The 20250-nt window shown below is 37.4% G+C and overlaps 1 long non-coding RNA gene across 2 annotated transcripts in view; it reads right to left on the bottom strand.

Moving 5' to 3' along the window:
• Positions 1-20250, bottom strand: part of LOC113984487 — a 120204-nt gene that overhangs the window by 73767 nt on the left and 26187 nt on the right. The window contains exon 4 of one of the 2 annotated variants that reach the window (XR_005566000.1): positions 14556-14671. The exons of the other annotated variant lie outside the window; for it this stretch is intronic. This is a non-coding gene — a long non-coding RNA (uncharacterized LOC113984487). Of the gene's footprint in view, positions 1-14555; positions 14672-20250 lie in introns of those variants that run through there. 2 annotated transcript variants of the gene reach the window in all.

The following is a 20250-nucleotide window of genomic DNA, read 5'->3' as shown; positions in this document are numbered from 1 at the left end:
TAGAGAGTGAGGAGGTCTCCCCTGAGCCTCCTCTTCTCCAGGTTGAACAGCCCCAGCTCCCTCAGCCTCTCCTCACAGGACTTGTGTTCAAGTCCCTTCCCCAGCCTTGTTGCTCTTTGGACCTGCTCCAGCACCTCAATATCCTTCCTGAACGGAGGGGCCCAGAACTGGACACAGCACTCCAGGTGTGGCCTCACCAGTACTGAGTACAGGGCAAGAATCACTTCCCTGCACCTGTTGGCCACACTGTTCCTGATCCAAGCCAGGATCCATTGGCCTTCTTGGCCACCTGGGCACACTGCTGGCTCCTGTTCAGCTTCCTGTCAATCCAAACTCCCAGGTCCTTTTCTGCCTGGCTGCTCTCCAGCCACTCTGTATTTTGTATCACAATAGCAACACAGAGTACAATGCAAATTCTTGACCAGAAACAGCTCTTTTGTAAAAAGCAGGAAAGTATTGACTACCTGTTCTGCAGAAAAAATATTCAACTTCTAAGTTCACCCTCCCCCTTTGGCACAGACACACGGTACCTAAGGTAAGACAGGGATGACAACCCCATTAAATTGAATGTTAGGAAAAATTTCTTCACCAAAAATTTCTTCACCAAAAGAGTTGTCAAGCACTGGAACAGGCTGCCCAGAGCAGTGGTGGAGTCACTGTCCCTGGGGGTGTTTAAAAGACCTAGATCTGGCACTTAGGGACATGATTTAGGGGGGAACTTGGCATTGTTGGGTTACTGGTTGGATTTGATGATCTTAAAGGTTTTTTCCAACTTAAATAATGCTATGAGTCCAGCAAATTAAAAGAAAAAAGCCTTTATTAGGCAACATGAGTACAAACAGCTGGCAAGTGCCCCTCAGCTTCTCCATTCTGGAGTAGTTTAGTTACTGCACAATATGATACAGTAAATTATTCTGGTCGACTCTGCCATCCTATACTGGACAAATAATCTTTTGGCAGAAGGAGATATATAAAACCCATAACAATTATTATTGTGCATGGATTCTGTCTGGAAAAAGAAATTGTTTCTGATAAATTTAATAAGTTGTGAAAAAAGTTAATTAGAAATTTCCATAAATAAATGATCAATTTAACACTCATTTGGATTCTAGCTAACAATAAGTTCATTTCTCTGGGTGAACTTTTTTGTAATGATTGAAAATATATCTTCATTAATTTCTCTCTGCCAATGCCTTTCTTTTTTATTTCTCTCCATTGCAGAGCAGTGAAGACATATTGACTATTTTGCACTTCCTGGGCAACAGGAGCTTCATTTCACTGGATTTTTTTAAGACCACACAGATTCAAATGATACAAAATCCACATGAAAGTACCTTTGAGAGGGGCATAGAGCAAGTAATGAAAAAGCCACAGTCTCACATAAGATGGCAGCGTTTCCTGCTGCAATGTGATAGCAACTTTCTGAACAGTGAATAGTGATTTTTTTAATATCTCCTCCATATAGTGATAGTGTGTGCACTACAAGAATCACTAGGACCGAGGTATAATGTAAGATATTATCTGAAATGCCAGCAATCAGCTGAACACTTAATTTTTTTTGTTGTTCTTTTCGTTTAGTAATCTTGAAAAATATCTTCTAGTAAGCAAAAGCTAATGACAAAAATCCAACAAGCCTTATAAATATGTTACCTTATAAATATGACCAACTTGGGGTTTATTTGTTCTCACACTTTGAGGCCTTAGGACACATCACCTGTTCTGGTTAGAAAACACGTCAGAACAATATAGAAATTCACGTTTCCTTTCTCCCTCTTAGAGAGAGAGCCAAGCATTCGGACAAAACTGTCTTTCTCTAGTTTTACTTTCTTATTTTGCTCATCCAAATAGGGAGAAGCTGCTTTGTCTCTGTTTTCTGTGGGGGGAAGGAGTAAACATACCATCCTCAGAGAAGACATTGTATTTTAACAATGGAAATTACCTGCCATAAGCACTTAATTTTTCTGAGTTACTTAATCCATTCTAACTCTTTTTCATGAGCTAAGGGTCCATCAGCAAGCCAAGGACCAGGTGTGTTTATTATGTATTTTTATTTTTAGAGCACACCTATATTTTAAACAATAGTTTTACAATAAGACATCATTTCTGCCCTGATAATACAAAATATTTTCAGAAATTAAGAAATATCTAACTAAATAACTTAGTTATTTAGTTAAAAAAATTAGTTATTTAGCAAAAAAATAATCGTTCACTATATGCTGCAGTTTCTTTACGGCGCAACGTTTTTGAGCACTTTTTAACAGTACACATTTTTAACTAGGAGGGTGGTGAGACACTGGGACAGGTTGTCCAGAGAAGTTGTGGATGCCCCATCTCTGGGAGTGTTGAAAGTCACACTGGACAGGCCTTTGAGCAACCTGATTTAGTGAAAGGACCTTTGAAGGTCCCTTCCAACCCAAACCACTCCACGGTTACATGAACTTCTTCAATAGTTTCAAAAACAAACCAGCCTAAAATAGTACTTCAGCTATATTTGTGGCTTATTTAACTGACCTGCCTTCAAATATCAATTTACTCCTTCTCTTTTCCATCTAAGGAAAACAGGCAGATCATGATTTTTTTCTGTAAAATATGATGTGGTATGAACTCTTGTGCATTGCACTGCTGAACTTACTAGGAGATGAATATGACCTATAAGACATACTACTTGAATAATCACTAATGAAGGAAACAAATACTTTTTAGAGTTATTTTTTCCCACACACTTCTGCCTATGAGATTTCTTGCTCAAGTTTTCTGTGGGTTTATAGTAAAAATATATCTTTATATGTGCACATATCTTTCTGTTGGACATATAAACAGGTAAGAAATATGTTATGAAGAAGCTACACTTAACTGTTCTTCAATGTACTGTCATGAGGCAAATCAAGGGTCACAGCACTTAAAAAGGAACATCTTACACAGAGTGAACAAACATTGATTGCATAGACTTGAAATATTCTTTTAAGCCTGATGTGTTCCCTTCTGAGGTTGCAAAACATATAGAAATCTAAAATCAAAACAAACACAAAACCAAATTTCCTGCTACTTAACTCTTCTTTAATGAAAGGAAAGCCTCAGACATACAAAATGGTCTTCAAAAGCTTAACAAAGTATAAGTCAGCATTGAAGTGTGTATCTACATGCCACCTCACACATTTCCTATATGTTTTGTTAACACTTGTAAAACCTGTGGTGGTTACCCTAAACCTGTGCTAAAGTAATAAGAGCCAGAAATTGATGACTTTGCCCTTTTTTTTTGTTTGTTAAATAAAACAAATCACAAACAAACAAACAAAATGTTGTTTGACTCACTTCGGCACAAATCATCAGCTAAATATTTTCCCCTGGAGGATAACACTCTCCTAATACAAATAATGAGTCAATGAGAACAGCAACTGAAATAACTAAAGTGTATTGCAGAGCATCAGCTATAGACAGAACCCGATTTGCAGCTTAGGAAAAACAATGAAACAAAAACAAAAAGTAAAGTTTGGGTTCTTGGGTTTGCTGTTAAGGGTGATTACACAGTCTACACAAGTTAAATGGAGGCCATTCAAAAGTGCCTCCCTGATCACTATGGCAAGTTTCATTTCGGCAACACAAGAGACGAGGGAGGTGGGGGCAGGATTTTTCCTCTCTAGTGTAGGACCAGACTAATCTTTGCTCTTTCCAAAACCTACTACTGAATTAGACGAGTGGAAACATCCGAACTGGAAACTCTCCAGAGAGCTGTCAGCATTGCACTCACACGTGCTCCAATGAAATCCAGGTTTTCCCCAGTCTCCTTCAGACACTGAATATAAATCTGTTTCCCCAGAACTTTGAGGAACGAACGCCCTGAGATTTTTTGTTTTCTTTTTTACCATTACTAACGTTTCATTTTACAGCAAACGGTACTTCCAGGTCTCCAGAGAAAACAAGCTGTCTCTTCCAATGCAATATTTCACTACATATTTTACTGTTCCACATCAGCCACCCAAGAGTCATATACACAGGTTTCCACACCGAAAGAAAGTAAGTACCTTATTTCTCCCTCCTCTTACATTTCTCTAGTCATTGCACACAAGATGTTCTGTTACTGGCTAATGGCCACTGGTAGTAATTCCCACACAAATCCATGGCTTTTTTCTCCAGTCTTCACATAATACTGAAATAAAGGTTCAGCATAACGCATCCAGCACAGTCCATTAAGCATTATATCTATATGAAATAGAATATAAACCCTCTTCCACCCTTTCAACTAAAAATGTTACTTTAAACAGTCATATAGGCTTTGCTTCTGCTAATGAATTAGCCAAATCAACCTAAATTATTTGTAAAGTATTTACAGCTTCAACTGCCCAACTCATGAGAGAGGAGTGAAACACTTGAATCAAAAAGGGATAGAAAATTATAAGTTCATAAGAAATGGGATAATTCCATTCCACCCTCCCCCTGCCTCCAATCAATGCCATAATTTCCATGAGTTGCAGGAAAGCAGAGACATCCTCGTCATGAAAGACAGAAGATTTGAAAATATTTAGTAAGGTATACAAAGACAGCTGCACCCAAATCTGTAAGTTTGTGGCCACAAGCAGGGTTTTTATTTCATAATATTTGCTAAATGTAACAGTGAAAAAAAGTCAGCCTGTTGAGGTCTTTTTTTTCCTTCCTCTCTGAAGGTTATTTCTTGGTATTACCTATGTTATATATTCTCGTTTAAAACCATTCATAGGAGAGACAGATCAGCAGAATCTGAAGGACCCTGTCCATGTCCCTTTAAATTCAGTGGAAACATTGCTGGAACTGTCAGGGGCAGAAAGGAAAAAAATATAATTTGATTTTATAGCAATGGGTAGTAATCTTTTCTTCATGGATACATATATAGCCATACAGGGCCTGATTGCTTCTTCTGTTTCCTCTTACTGAATTTCAAGAGCCGCTGACAATATATGAAGATTACAAAAGCAGTGTATAGCAATTTTAGAAGCAACAGTGCAGGATTTCAAACACTGCCATGAGAAATCAAGAAATAGAGTTGAAACATGTTTATTACAAAGAGAAAATGACAATTTTTAAGATGCCATGTTTCACTTGTGATTTTATGCATTAGTTTTATTTTAAGATATTCAGCATTTCCCTCTATGCCTCATTTATTCAGCTATTAATAATATACAGATTCAGCTTGCTAATGCAGCAAAAATAACTTTATCCAGAGAGGACATCAGCATGAGAATTAACCTTGAATGACAGAAGCTGATCTGTACTTAGTAACTATTAAATAGTTTGGCTTTCCCTGGAAATGCAACTGGAATACCTATTATTCTTTAAAAAAAAAAATAAAATGAAAAATAACTCCCCAAAACTGAGGTCACCTGCATGAAAGGAAGTGGCAGGTAGTTCGTGTTGGTGGCTTTCATCTACTACACAAGGGAGAAACTCCATTCACAAATCAGGTCAGAAGAGGCAGAATTTGATTCAGACTACTCATGTATTAGTACACAACCTGAGCAATGGTTGAGTGGCTGGAACTTTCCTGGATGCTTTCCAAAACCACTAATTCTATTACATTTGAGAGTTTTAGTGATTTTTGGGTGTGAGTGAAGTGAAAAAGATTACTGTTGTTGTTTAGCGCTCTTGCAGAATTTAAGTATTTCTACAGAAGCAGTAAGATTTAGCTGTTCCAGAACACCTCCTCAGCATCAGGCTGCACATCATCTTGTTTAGTGTCAGAATACAGCACAGCATATGCAGTTATTGGTTTACAAATACGCAAAGTAACTGGGCACAGAGAAATTCAGATATAAAATCGTTAACACATGGTGCTTAGTTCAATGACCCAGCCATTAAAGAACACCATTTATCTGCTCACAGCCCTCAGAGCAGAGCTGCATACAAGCTTTAGTACAACATCACTGCCCAATTCCTGTCTTCTCCACGAAATAACTCACCAAGTCCTTTCAAAGCAATATATATATGTCTGTCAATTCACAGTGCCCTTTATCTCAGGTTCCTACTTTCAACAATTCACGGTGCCCATTTGTTTCGAGTTCATACTTCCAACAGTTTGACAGTGGGGGAATCCAACTTTCGTAGCAACAATCCTGTGGCACGATGTCCATTGCTAATGCCTCGCCCATTAGAGGGTAACAGGCTTCTAAACCCCCCATGAGGAAACTAAGAATTTAAAGGTTGAGGGTTTTTTGTTTGTTTGTTTTTCTGCCAGTTCAGGTTTTGGTGTGGAGCAAAGCAGCTGCACATGAGCCAGTGATCACACAAGCTATTGTAGTCGTGTTGCCCCAGAAAACCTCCTGCATGCTGTTCTGCTGCATGTGTGAACTATACTTTTTCAAAAGTGTTGTTCCTCCAGCAGACACAGAAAATCGAGGGCAGTTGGGGGACTCAGTGAACAAGCAGGTCCCTCAACATCACATCTGAACATATGGTCTGAATGGCAGGGTTATTGTTTGCCTGCTTTAATTGGTAACATGAGAGTTATTACTCTAGTTCTATACGTATAATAAGAAAACATTTTTAACTTAAAATATAAAATATTAAAATTGATGCAATCTCTTTATATGGGGAAGAATATTATAAATACATTTAAATCATAATACTTCTGATAGACAGGCCCTCTCATGGAAATTTCATAAGGCAGTCTAGATTTATACAAAAAGCTTTAAGAGGTAAGAAACGGGTCTAAAAAGTCTAATCCTTTGGATACTCTGCTTACTAAAACAAAACAAAGAATGAAAATCTCACCACTTCCAGTGGGTAGTTCAAAGGTAACTCAGTGAAATTAAGTAAGAAGGATAAAACAGACTGCCAAAATATATCTTGCTTTAAATTTCATCTGCAAGACATTAAGTGGAAGCCTCTTAAAAGACACAAACAAGGAAAAATAAGCCAGCACTGAGCAACCTCAGTTTCCTGACCAAGAAAAAAAACACCCCAAGCCAGCCAAAGAACAACAGCAGAATCCATCACACCCCCCTCCACATAACCATGGATTGCTTTTGATACATCTTTTACTGCACAACACAAGCATTTGTGTTTCAGCTTTTTCTTCTAAGAAAGCAGCAGGAGAACAATTGTGATTCCACATTTTCCATTACATCTCTGTTGGAGCAGTGGAAACCTGCTCTTCTCAACAGTGTGAATGAGAGTACGTGACACCCACCCACATAATATAAACAGCATAAAGTAAATCCTACACTCAATTTCCCCAATACATACAACACTTCCCTTCCTGATAGTCAAAATACAGATATTAAATGCACAGAACACCTGTGAGTTACAAAGGAGTGTTCTTATTTTACAATTCACCTAGGTCCATGATTTATATCAAGTCATAATACCCAAATATTGCCCATAATGAATTAAAAAAAAAACTCCAAACATAGTCCACCTGTTCTTTGCCTGGACCCAAAATGAAGTTCAGATGCCCTGTTACTTCACAGCACCGACCTGTCTCCTGCAAGAACTTTACCAGGAATAAGGTGCACAACCTGTACTACAAAATACTGTGACAGTGCTCTCATTCTACCAGACAAAATATTTTATCAGCCTACGAGAAGTAATAATGTTCATGATCACAAAATTCACAAAAAAGCTTCATTGGACTTCAAACAAGAGGCTAAGAAGAGATACTGCAATTTTTCATTGGCAACAGAATAAAACAAAGTAATTATTAGCTAATTTTATCTGGATTATACTAAAAATAAATGATGTCAACATCTCTATTGCATTGATCAGCTACAAGAGAAAGCAGGAGCAATACTGAATAAGAATCAAGTATCTCCCCCTGCCAACCCAAGTCACAAAAACTCATGAAATCCTGTTTTCTCAGTGTTCCTTCTTACCTACTTTTGTTCGTTAAAAACTTGCAAATTCAAAGAAAGAAGCCAATTTTGGTTTTTATATATGTGTTCTAATATTTTGCCAACTTTCTAACCAAAAAGCAACAGTTGTCTGAAAAGTAACAAATGAAAGTAACATATTTCACATTAAAATAATTTACCTTTGTTATGAGACATGAGTGATCTACTTGTATTGCTTTCAACTAGTGAATGAAGGAGTATCATTTTTCAGTAAATAATATTGACTCATAAAAAATCCTTTCTAATAATTTTTTCTCATATTTTGTAATCTGATATTTTATGAAGCTTTAGTTTTGTTCACCACCATATTTAGTAGATAAAACCTCTCTTGTGATAATAGCTTTTCTTCTGTCCATGTAATTTCCATTGTTTGAAATGTTAAGGAGCCTGAAATATATAAAACACAGAAACCAAACCTACATAAATATTACATAAAGTGAGAGGTGAAAGGATCACAGAAAATTGTTACCACTTGAAATAAACTCTATTAACGAGCACTTCATTTCTTTATTTAGAAAACTATAATTCTGTAGACAGTAATAAACTAGCTGTTAACTCGAGAAGCTCCAAATTCCTAAGCCATGCAATTACTATTTTCTTCTCTCATGTTTCTAAAGCTTTTATTTGGCACAAACACCTAAGAATGAACTATAAAAGCATTACCAGCATTTGTGACAGACTTTTTCTCCTTCTTGTTATTGAAGAAGATAAGATTTATTTTACTGTCTGAAGATCTAAAAATGAGAAAACATTTTGATTGCTGAGGAAAACAAGTTTTGATACTGTATAGCCAGCATTGAAGTCACACTATGAACTGACAGAAACTCCTTTGCACTTGACAGTTTTCATCATATTAGGGAAAAGAATCTCTCAGCAGTTTCAGATCAAGATTTTGATCTCACTTAAATTGGTGGAAACTCGCAGTAATTCCACTGATGTCTTTAATCCTGCCAGAATATCTTTCTAGTAATGGCATAATCTGCATTTATTTTGGTCCAAGTTGTTCCACCCACTTGTACAGCTCCTTCCCAAAGGATTGCTGACAGCCATGGAATAACCAAGAGTTCAGAGGTATTCTGTTTAGACAAGTAATACCAAAGTGAAGGGAAGTGCAGGGGGGTGAGGGGGACAGATGGACACAATGGGGGACAGACACGAAAGAACTAAAATATCCCTACAGCACCTCCTCCAAATAAAAGCAACCACCAAAACCTATCAGCTTTGCCATCTGGCAAAACACAACAGCTTCTCTCTAAAGCTGGCACAGCTGCCTTCCTTCTAAGGTCAGGTGCCGGTTAAGACTTTAAAAAATCATCTCTCTCCCAGATTAATCAAGGAGGATTGCTTCTTAAAATACATGTCCTCAGAATCAGTGTGAAATATTAAAGGAAAACTTTTACAGTGCAATATATTCTGACATCCGCTAAGGGACTTAAGGGAAGATGACAGAGAGAAGAAAAATAGGGGTTTAATCCCACATTTTTCCAGTTAAAAGAGAGATTACTTAAATTATTATTTAAATTATAATTTTATTAATCTGTCTTTGTAGCAATGAATATTACTGGAAGAAAAGCAATTTTTACTTCCATTAATACTATGACCTATATTGCTTGAACATGCACATTTTTTCAGAAATAGAACATCACAGTAGTGGGAGACAGAGGCATATTTGCATGTTAAATGCACATTATTTCATTGGCTTTAATAGTAAGAACATTTTTTTCTCGCCCATATTGGAAGCATAGAAGTTAGGAGACTAGTTATGTAAAATGTTAATAGCTGATCAGAGCTTTTTTCTGGACTTAATACTCTCTCCTGAAGCTTGTGCCACGAACTTGGTTCTATTTAACATGTCCCTGATGCTCAGTTTTCTATACAAAAGCCACTGGCTCCAAAAGTTCTTTTTCAGATTAATTTTTCTTCCCTGGATATATGGAGGAACGTGCATGCAGTTCTGCTCAACTGCACCCCCTTTTCCTCTCCTCTCATTCCCATCAGCAGGAGCAACTTGGAATTGGCTACTCCCTGTAATGACCAGTTAGGGTGACAGCACACTTGTGAAATATGGCCACGAATCCATTTTCTGATAAGTAGCATTCTGGAATGGGGATGATCCTATGGAGGCAAAAGCAGAAAGCCAGACTTAGGCAGAAGCACCAAGCACTAGAGAGAGGCAGAGACACAAAAACGATGCTTTTTTCATGTGTCAGAGAAATTAGAAGTCATTTTTTTTTACAGTCTCCTCTGGGACAATATAAAGAACATGGGTTTTGTCAATCAGCTTTTATTTCTCTATATACAATTGCTGAAGTAAAAAATGAAATTAAGTTTCTGATCAAAGTCCTTTCTTGTGGAAGGCAATTGCCTAAATTGGAGAATGGAGAAGTGCAATAGAAACTTGAATTTATCACAAATTCCCTCGAGTTCTTCATGATTTTTACAGGGATCGATAAGAAGAGGAAGAAATAGAAATAAATTGATACAGACCAATAATCAGGATACTCCAAGGAACTACTGTCTTTCCAAAGGAATTTCCCTTTCCCCTTTCTTCATCTTTCCTATCTTCAAGCCCTGGTACCCCTGTTGATTCAGAGTTTTGAGATTCTGCTAATGAGAATTTTATCAGTCTTAAGCATTTAATTGATTTCTACCTTCTGTATCATGCAGCACAGTCTCCACATGAGGGGAATTAAGAACTGCCAATTCTATACACTGTTCTACTTATCTATTTTATTCTTTCCTCTTCTGCTTCATTCTTTCCACAGAATGCATTTATTACTCTGCTCAACACACAAAGCCTTTTCCCAGCTACATCACAGAAAGCTAATAGAACAAATACTGTTTAAGTCCCCTAAAGTCTTGTAAAACTCTAGGAATAATGGTGAGTCTCATTACAGGAAGATGAAAGACAGAAGAACTAAAGGCTTGAACAATCTGTATCTTGAGCCCAAACTATTCTGCTAAGGCCTTGCAAGAGCCTTAGGTGCTTGATGGATGTGAGGAAATAAATTCATTCTGATGCTAACACTCATCATTCTGAATGAGATTTTAAGCCATTTTAGAATAAAAGCACGATCTCAGTGCATGATGGGATTGTGACAGCTTTCTGTCTTCTCCCACAAGCCAGAATGTCACTGTAAATTGCTACTCACAAGAAGTGTACAAACTTAATGTTTTATCAAAAAGAAGGTATTGGAAATTAAAATTCAAAATAATTTTATATACACCAGAGAGGTCTTTGTCTATGGAATGCCTTAACAAAAATCTACTGTATGCACAGGTTTATTGTCCATCAAGTTCGTAAAGAAGACACACCTGATCCTCTAACTACCCTTAAATCTTGTTTCCATGGATGTGTTGCTATCAGATGAAAACCTGCGAAGTACAAAGCAAAAAATATGAATATTAAAGCTTCTCCAGTACTCGGGAATAGTTTACATAAGAAAGTAACCGTACTAATTACAAGCACTTTTCATTACAAGTGCAGGAGTGCACTGCAGCGTGCTCCCAGGCAAAGGGCTTGAACATATCTGAAGTACTGCCCAGGAAAAATGAAGAGCCCAGTTAGTTGATAAACTTAAATTAGAATTTAAATTTTCCTCTCAACGAAAACCTTCGAACAACTCAATTTAATTTGTGCTCATCTGACACCCCGAACTGCGTGTGGATTCATTTTCAAACCGTAGAAGCCGGGACAGAACTTACTGTGCAATGGACATCTACATTATTTTTCAGAAGGCTGGAAAGATCACTTGAAAATAAGATCAGGCTGTATGTTCAGACTGAGGTTTTGCCACAGGCATTCTGTGCTCTTTGGAGCTTTTAAGGAGTTTATTTTTATAGCAGACACATGACAAATAGTTCATTGCTGATTTAATTAATCCCATAAATAATTTTTGCAGAGCTGAACACTGGGGGAACAAGAAATGGCATTAATCACATATCTTTGTTTAAATAGTTACAAAGGTTTTTTGAGCCAGATTTTTTTTGGTCTGAATTTAGTATGTAACTGAGCATAACAAGACTTTCTAGACACACTCTTAATCAGACTATTACCTGTATTGACTTACATCAGATCCTATAGAGAAAAAAGGCTAAAACCAGTTTAATCTAATGTATTTTAAATGCACATGTATATATACAGGAATCAAGTGAGGTAATTTTCAGAGCCAGTTCAACAGTTCTCAATAATGTAAACAAAACTGAATTTTGCCAATTCAAAAACAAGAAACAGTGAGAAAAAAAGTTATAATCACACTGTGCCTATCCCAGAAAAGACAAAAAGCGGAGCTAGATGGAGGGCCTTGGTTAATGAGAGAGGAGGTAAACTGGCTCAAAATAAAAAAAAAAATTTGATTATAAGAGAATTTCCTCTCTGTCTTTGTACAGAGGTGAAGAGGACATTCAGCCCACGGTTATTTTGCTTCCCTACTCTGCTGTGCCTAGAAAGGTCTCTATTTATTCCTATGATTAGCAACACTAAGATTGACTGTGCTCTGTGATTCAGAGCCTCATAAAACTGATCAGGAATTGTTGCATCTTACTGTTCTACAAACAGACATACACAGAGAGATATAATACACTAATTGACAAGCTCAAAAGAACTGTCTTTACATTTCTTGCATATAAAAGAAAAGCAATTATTTCATTTTAGATCTTCATGTACACTATATATGTTGTAATACATCCTCTCATTTTTCTTTTGCACGCACAGTATTCTTTTATTTTAAGACTGCTCTAGAACGTTGAACTCTTGGTAAGGAACCTACTTAAAATGTACATGTTTTGACATAATATAAAAATATAGCAGGGAAAAAAGTTACTAAGTCTAGTGTCTACTAAACTTAGATGTTCTCTTCAGAACATACAGGGGAAGAACACTATGTAGACATCTCATCATTTTAGTAAATGGTAAGTAGATGGATGTTTACTTCAGTGTGTATCCCTCCTAAAAGGTCAACACACATAAACCCAAAGAGTATCTATCATGAAAAGGGATGGACTTGCTGCAGAGGTGGTTAAATTCAGAAATAACACTGGCATCTTGAGACATACTCTATCAGTGAGTAGTTTTAAAGCAGTTTCATTGGCAAAATCTTGCAGAAAAGATCGTTTGATATTATACATCCTGTTCCTCTCCTGTAAGTGGTTTATGTTATGCACAGGCTTTTCCAAGGGTCTGCAGCATTCACCCATTCAAATGCTGATCTTTAGCTCAGTAAAGTATTAGACTTATTACTGACAAATACCTTTAAAAGTATAGTAAACCTAGACATTTTTCAAATATCAGACATTTATGTTGTAGGTGTCACCACTGCATATATCCCATCTGATATCGGGCAGAAGGACCAAATTCTACTTCCAGTTTCTTCAGGAGCTGAACAGGAACTTGCACCAGCAAAGCAGAGCTGAACTAGGACAGGTTCTAAGGGATATGAAATAGTAATTCTAGCTCATCTAGGTGTAGTTGTCATATTTAGAAGAAACTATCTAAGACTTCATTGAGGAAAAGCTGTGCTCACTTGGCTGCAAACCTAAGCTCGTGGGTGAAACATTCACAGGAGATGAAAACAGACTTTAAAAGCAAAGTTTCCTTCTTTTCCCTGAAATACACATGCTGCCTGTTTCTGGTAGCTGGCACTTCAAGTAGCACACAGCATATTCAATTAAATTGGCTGTTAATGGGTAGAAAAATCTGTTGAACAGAAAATATTTCGCCTCATGGTTTTCTAGACTTTGAAGTAGGAGCTGCTGCAGCCAGGTGGGCTGAACAGGCCTCATATTCCTCTGAAATCCTTGGAATAGACCAAAGCATTTCTAGCACCAAGAGTTAACTTGCCTACAGTCTGTAATGCAAATAGGCAAGTGCTTGGGTAACTAATGGACCTAAATACAGATGACTGGATTGTGCTTAACAGATACCAACAACATTCCAGCATCAGAGTAAAATGGCAATGTTGCTCCTTTAGTGTTCACAAACATTACAACTTTAAAAAACCCCATACTTTCCAGTACTGTCAGTACCCCTCCTCACTCTTAGACACTACTTCCTTTAGAAAAAAAAAATTTAAAAGGCAAAACAAAGATGTGGGAGGTAAAGAAGTCTGGAGTTTCCTCTCCTATAGCTATATTCAATTAAAGAACAAAGAAAGAAACCACAAAAATACCCCAAGGAAATTAGTCAGATTGACTTAGATCTGAATTATTTATAAAAATTTCTAAATTGGAACATTTTCAATAATGATTTTCTTTGATTAGTGAAAAAATACTCAATATGTTTATGGACCTCAAGCTTGCATGCAGAGGTCAGTGAAATATTTAAAGAAAACTAATTGTGGCCTAATTGCTTTTAAGAATCAGGCAATTTACCCAGTCTTACTGATAAACATCCTAGAAATTTGTCACTGTGCCTGTGCACTTTATTACATTCAGGAGACAAAATTAAAGCAAACATTTTACACAATTGTTTAAAAAGTGCCATCCAGCCCACACTCGGTGTGTAAAGTGACATCATTAGGTTTTTATACCCATTTTCCCAGGGGAAAGGACTACAAGGAGTTCAAAGGAATGAAAAAAAATCCATCTCTGAGTTTTGTATGCAGTGACTTGTGAATATAAAGAGCTGGAAAGTCCATTTCAAACACATAATATTGCAGTAAAAGTAAACTGCTACCTGGTAACTCAACTCTTGGGATGTTCAGACGTTCTCACCTCCAGCTAACCAGGGTTGGGAGGGGCTCTTCAGAGAAAGAATATACTTTCCTTCTTTAGATTTCTCCAGGGAAGATGAGAAAGCAGTGAGCTAAATTTAACTGGACAAAAGTGAGAAAGACAAACATTTATTAGTTCCTTGCAGATATAAACAGAGAAGTTTCACTTTCCTGCAGTACCACAATCAGCAAGCTTTCATACTGAACTGCAGATAGGATCTGGAGGCACTGACACATGCTGATTGTTTTTAAATAAAGATAGTTCTATCTTGCAATACTAGTGCAGCACTCTAATACACATCTTTGCCTCTGCTAATTTCAAAGTGTTGAGGGAAAACTTCATCAAATCTTTTACAGTATTACAAGTACAAATTATTAGGAAATAGGTAAACTGAAGCCCACCAAGGATAAAAGATAAAGCAGATCTCAGAAACTGGTTGCAAGTCTTCTTTCTACTGGAAGGAAAAGAACATTACAGAATTTGGGTATAGAACATTCGGTTCCTCAAAACAGATTTCCTAGGAGAGATGACAACTGATTGTCAAGGTTAAGCATCCAATAGGTTTCATGCCATCAGCTAAAATTGCCTGAGGAAAGGCAAACAAGTGCAGATGTAAACAGTTTCAAATATTGAGTCTGAACGTCGATTACCTTACATGTTTTACCATTTACATTTTAGAAAAGTGGTATCACATCAAAACAGACCCTTTGGAATTAGCCATGCTGTTTTATTCACACTTTGCAAAGTTCTAAGATATCAGAGAGTCTGCCTCACGGACCTCAGAAGCCCATAAAAGAGGCATCATGAGACATTTTAAACTAAAAACCAGAGTACTTAGCTTCTGGCATTTCTTCTTTAAGAAACTGTTCACAAGGAGAAAAAAGAAAGTGTGAGTGTACTCCAAGAGAGGGAACATGCACTTATGATGCAAATTATCTTGTTGAAATAAAGTCCCCATCCAAAATACATTTTCAAGTACAACCTTAGTATTCTTAGTTCCTACAAATAGGATTTCTTTTGGTAAATTTGCCTTTTTTCTTAGAAGAATGCACTTAACTAACTTGAAAGTAAAAGAAGATAAAAAGCTTGGAAAACTGAAAAGTGCAGATTTTTCAAAATGGGAGACACTAACAGGAAAAAATACCCTGAAAGTTGTTTGTATCTGTAGACATATCTGTCTATGTATAGGCGTACACACCAATAGCTGGTGTTAAACTACAGATGACATAAGGATTTGATGGGGTTTTTAAATTCAGAATTTGAATAACACCTCCTACCCAATTTTCCTAAATGATATTCCTTGATACTCAGCTAATGTGGTTTATTTTGCCAGCTGTTAATCCTTTGGCCTCTATTTTCCTATGTACCACAAGAACAAAACACAATGGACAGCTTTGGTAGAACACTGGAAACTGAAAAGTTACTGAAAAACACCTGTTTTATCCTATGTTTTTGTGGTAACACCCGAAACTTTCAATAGTATTTCCTTGTACTTCATTTCCCTTTTTAATTTCACACTCACGAGATATTATTTGGCACGTGAATAGCCCCCCTGTAGTTCTGAATTCATACACTGGGCAGATGAACAGGTCAACTCCCATCTCTCCTGCTCTTGATGCTTGGCTGGGGGACAGTTTTCAACAGCAGGTTAGAAGGCAACAGCACATCAATCCATAATGTAAGAATTACAGTCTCCAAATAAAAGAACTAGCACTAAAATGTTTTCAAGCTTCCAACAAATCAATAAATATTTCATTTTGCTCTTTTTGAAAGAAAAATAATCACAAGAGAACTTTGTAACTCCCTTACACTTGAATTTACAACAGCTATGACTCTTCTATGAGGTGTGAGGTGACTCTCGTTCATATACACCTCATATCTAATGTCTCCATGATTAACTTCATTCTTCCTCTTTTACATGACAGCAAGAACGTTTTTACCATGCTGCAACAGATCTCCCAAAGTCAGTCCTCTTCACGCTGTTCAATTTTACATGAAACACTGAAATATTCATTGAGACAAATAGAGAGCATTGAAAACAAGTCTATAGCTTTGGGGTTAGGGCACTCAGCTGGCAGGGGCAACACCTGAGTGCCAATACCTTTTCAAATGAATATTTAATTATTTATACAAAATTGAACAGCTGCAATAAGAGAGAGAGAGAGAGAGAGAGAGAGAGAAGGAGAGAGCACCTGCCAGATGGGTTAGAGCACTTTCCAGAACCAATTTGAGGAAAATGATTTTAGGAAAAGCACTAGACCTATTCAGCCAAATCCAGCAGCTAAAGGAATTTTGTTCTGTGAAGAAACACGGTAAACCTAACCCTGAAAATAATAAAATGGGATTATAATAACAATAACAATTGCAATGCTGATTAAAGATTTTGGTTTAAATGCCCATTATATTCTATTATTTCTCTCTTATACTAGCTGTGATAAGCCTCTTTTCTTTCACCATAAATCTGAATTTCTATATATAAGCTGTTTGATGTTATGAAAAACCTGAAAAACCCCAGTGACTGAAGATTTCATTTTAGCTCTTTATCTACTCTTTACTATTACAGTAATCCATAATGCCTCAAAATAGACGGGTTTTTCCCTGATTTTAATTATTGTTTATTTAATTAACATTGTAATTAAAATTGTAAGTCTTTTTTGCCAAAATAATGTCTCTTTTTCTTTGAAACATATGATCATGTATAAATAAAAGCACACTGAGCTTTTGACCAGAGCTTGAAACTCTTTTGTACCCAAGTCAATATTCTGACAAATAAAGGTCAGGTATGTCAGACACAAAATCATTTCAGTAAAATGAGTTTGCTGTTGCTGACAGCTTCAGTTATCTACATTTTTTTGCAGGCCCAAACCAATTTTACCACATTTTCAGGACTGTCCAAAAGGTTGTGTGCAGTTTCTCCGGGTGTAGAAACATCCACAGACAGAAATGCTAACAAAATCTATTTCCCAGAGCTCAGGGCACAGTTTAGGAATCCCATGCCTAACTAATTTATTTAATCTCTTCTTGAACCCACTGATACTTTTGATCTCTACAGTGTCATGTTGCAAAGACAACAATCACAATACAATTGAATTCACCGCCTGGGATTTTGCTGGCACCTTTTTGTGTCATTGACCATGACCTCTCAACACAAACCCTGCGTGTAAGATAAATTGCTCTGAAAGAGTATCTCTGCAGAATATTCCTTCAGCAATTCCGGTTCTGTTTTTTTAATACTAAAATCAATATTTAACCTACTCACAAAAATTAAAATAATGAATAATATTAAAGTTCTCTCGATTGCCACAAACGTCTGAGGGAAGCAATTGAAAAACTAAAACTAGCTGAAACAAGCTTGGGAAAATGAAATACAAGCGAGTGTACCACAACTAATTACGGTAGCGCTTACATTTATTGCATTTAAAATGGATGGCAGCATATACTCTACAGTTTACTGAGCCCTATCGATAAAAGCATCAACATTTTTCACCCAGACAAGGTTTCATGTTCCTGTTAAAACAGCCAGCTAAACACACTTCATCTTCCTCTCTGGGATGCAATCACAGCCATCAGCACAGTTCTAAGGCGACGTCTTTCCCCAAATGCCGACCGTGTACAATAGAGAGCCCGTCCACTTGTTTGTTCTTCCATTTCAAGCAAGCAGCAAAAGTCTTGTGTCTTAGCAGCAAACATGCTAGAAACAATTTGTCAGCTTTTGCAATTCAACTCACTCTGTGGACCTTTTACTGTGCACTTTGTGAAAGAGCACATTCCGATCAATCCATCAACATCCAGCACGTTTCAGCATTATGAAAAGCTATTTAGGAAAGCTAGATCACACAGAGCTTTGTTAACTCTACTCATCTAAAATGAACATTGAAGCTACAAACATCGTGTTCATTTATAACTCTTTTTCCTCCCCACCTTTCACCACAAGCTTACTTCCACTCCCACACATACCCCTTTTGTCTTTAATTGATTTTCCTGCAGAACAGGTAAAGCTGTGAAACTTTCTGTTATAAACAACCAGAGATGGAACAAAGCTAAATTTCTGTAAGCACATTCAGCGAAGTATAGCTCCAGCATGCCACTACTTGGGTTTATTTTAAAAATGTGAGAACAAACTAGTAAGAACTGATAAATTAAAGTTTGCCAGCAGATGCAAAACTGAGCATGTATATGGAAAACAGCTGCAGGACATTTCAGGATGGCTTCTCTGTTTAACTGCAAAAGTTACCTTTTTGTTGGTACCCAGTTTCTGACAATAGCTGATTTAGAAGTAGCTGCTATATTGAAGCATTTTCTTAGCTGTTTGCCCCTGCATGAATTAACCCAGACTGCACTGAAGAAATCTGAGGACCTTGATACACACATGGGACGCAAGAAAGATGTTTTCCAATAAAACATAAAGCAAAGTAAAGATTCAAGAGAATTTTGTGACTAATCTCAGATTATACAGTCAGTCAGTCCTACAGTCTGCATGCAAATGAGTTGTCTATCAGAGCACAAGAAAAGGTGTTTTAGGTTAGGCTCTTTGGGTACTCTGCTGAGTATAATGAAAAGGTTAGGGATAAAAATAATGATATTGCATAATGATATTGCATAAAAAGGATCCTTGGACACTGGTAGATTGAATCTAAAACGCCTGAAAAAAAAGGCAAACCCAAACATCTGAGACAGAATGGCCTATCTAGTTCCAAGGCAGAGTCAAACAAAAGTAGCACATGGACCAACCATTACAGACAAGACCATCAGTGTTATCCACCAAAGGGTTCCAGACATGCAGTTGATTTCCAATTGTTTGCAGGTACAAACAACAGAGAAATTGGCACCACCTGCTCCGATAAATCACTGACTGCAGCAGCTGAATGCAGCTCTGACAGTGCCATAAAATCCCACACATTACCAAACCTCTGCTAACTCTGATTAGTGATTAGAAAAGTCACAGACTGCAGATGATAAATAATAAAGAGAAGGATGTGCGGAGGAAAATTATCCTTATTAGAGAATATGCAAATACTGTAATGAGGTGAACTCACTAGAGCCCACACAATTTAACAGCACAGGGGAAAAGGCCACTTGTTAATGGGTTAAAAACGTGACACACCCTCAAGTCCATTGTTAGGTGTCACTAAGTGCAGAGAACTGAAAAAATTAAGTGTGACAGTATATTCCAAAGAACAGGCTAAGTACCAAAAAAGTGAAGCTAACCCAAAACTTGTGACCTCTTAGACATTTTCGTAATTTCTTTTGTAGCAAAGGCTGAAAGTTTTTTGAGCAAGAGCTCCTAAAAGTTGGGAATTCTGTTCTGGAAATCTGTATTGGGTTTGCATGGCAAGGTTTTGATAGCAGGGGGGCTGCAAAGCAGCTATAGAGGCAGCTGCTATGACAAACTGCTAGAAGCTTCCCCCATATCTGATAGCCCAAGTTCCAGATGACTCCAAGACAGACTCACCACTGTCCAAGGCTGAGTCCACCTGTGACTGTGGTAGTGCCTCTGGGACAACGTGTACAAGATGGGGGAAAACTGTGCTGCTGCAGCCAAAGAGAGGAGTGAGAATACCTGAGAGGAGCAGCCCTGCAGACACCCAGGTCAGGGCAGAAGGAGGAGGAGGAGCAGGTTCTCCAGGCTCTGGAGCTGAGATTCCCCTGCAGCCCGTGAGGCAGCTGTGCTCCTGCAGAC

This window comes from Pipra filicauda, unplaced genomic scaffold (genome assembly GCF_003945595.2).
Source record: "Pipra filicauda isolate LSUMZ 115617 unplaced genomic scaffold, ASM394559v2 scaffold59_size3379749_pilon, whole genome shotgun sequence".
In the NCBI taxonomy this organism is placed as follows: Eukaryota; Metazoa; Chordata; class Aves; order Passeriformes; family Pipridae; genus Pipra; species Pipra filicauda.
This window is presented reverse-complemented; position numbering and strand designations above follow the sequence as displayed.